This window comes from Nipponia nippon, unplaced genomic scaffold (assembly GCF_047370975.1).
Source record: "Nipponia nippon isolate SJK-2023a ecotype South Korea unplaced genomic scaffold, ASM4737097v1 scaffold_44, whole genome shotgun sequence".
In the NCBI taxonomy this organism is placed as follows: Eukaryota; Metazoa; Chordata; class Aves; order Pelecaniformes; family Threskiornithidae; genus Nipponia; species Nipponia nippon.
This window is the reverse complement of record NW_028262363.1, coordinates 898,700-899,601: the sequence shown is the minus strand read 5'-3', so window position 1 is coordinate 899,601 and position 902 is coordinate 898,700.

Here is a 902-nt window from a genome sequence, read left to right as displayed (position 1 = left end):
TCTAATAAATAAAGATTAATCATAAAACAAAAGCCGAAGCGAGGAGACGCAGGAGGGCGGTGGGAGCAAGCGCCTTTGGCAGCGGGAGGCCCGAATTTCCCAGAAATCCGAGAGGAGCTGGCGAAGCGCCCGGTTGTTTTTGCAACCTGAGCTGCGGGCGGTTGGCCAGGCCGGGGTTGCGAGGAAGAACGAGGCGGGATGCTGCAAGAAAAGCCATGCCAAAAGCTTTTTTTTTTTTTTTTTTTTCATTTGGCAAGGTTTCGCCCAAAGGGTTTTTGGTTTTGGCAAGGTTTTGCAAAAATGCCGGCGGCGCGCGGGTTTGCGGACGCAGTTTGCGGGCGAGGGGGGAAAAGGCTGCAGCGTGCAAACGCCGAGGGGTTCCTTCCCCCCCGCCCCCCTGCAAAAAGCAAAGCTTTGCAAGGAGCAAAAGGCTTCTCCAGGGGTTAATCCCCTGCCGACCTTTCGCAATCCGGCTGCTGGCTTGCGAAAAGCAAAGTCTTCTGTAATTTAATCTTTTTTTTTTCTGCTTTTTTTTCCCCAAAAGGAACCCGGATCTGGGCAGGTTTTGGTGGGGTTGGTTTGAAATTCCTCTGGAGGAGGTGGAGGAGAGGTGGGGAGGGAGGGTGCTGCAATGGGGCAGAGCAGGGATGTAAAAAGGGGGGGGGGAATAACCCAGGCTGGGTGCAAATGCAAACTGCAAGGATTTAACCCCATGCAAATGCAAAAGAAACGAGAGAAATAATCAAACTCGTTGGAAATGCAAACGGTGCAATGGTTAATCTCGGTGCAAATGCAAAAATAGGGAGAAATAACGCAGGCTGGGTGCAAATGCAGAGGGTGCAATGATTAAAAATGATGCAGATGCAAAAGGAGGGAGGAATAAGCAGGCCCAAGTGCAGAAG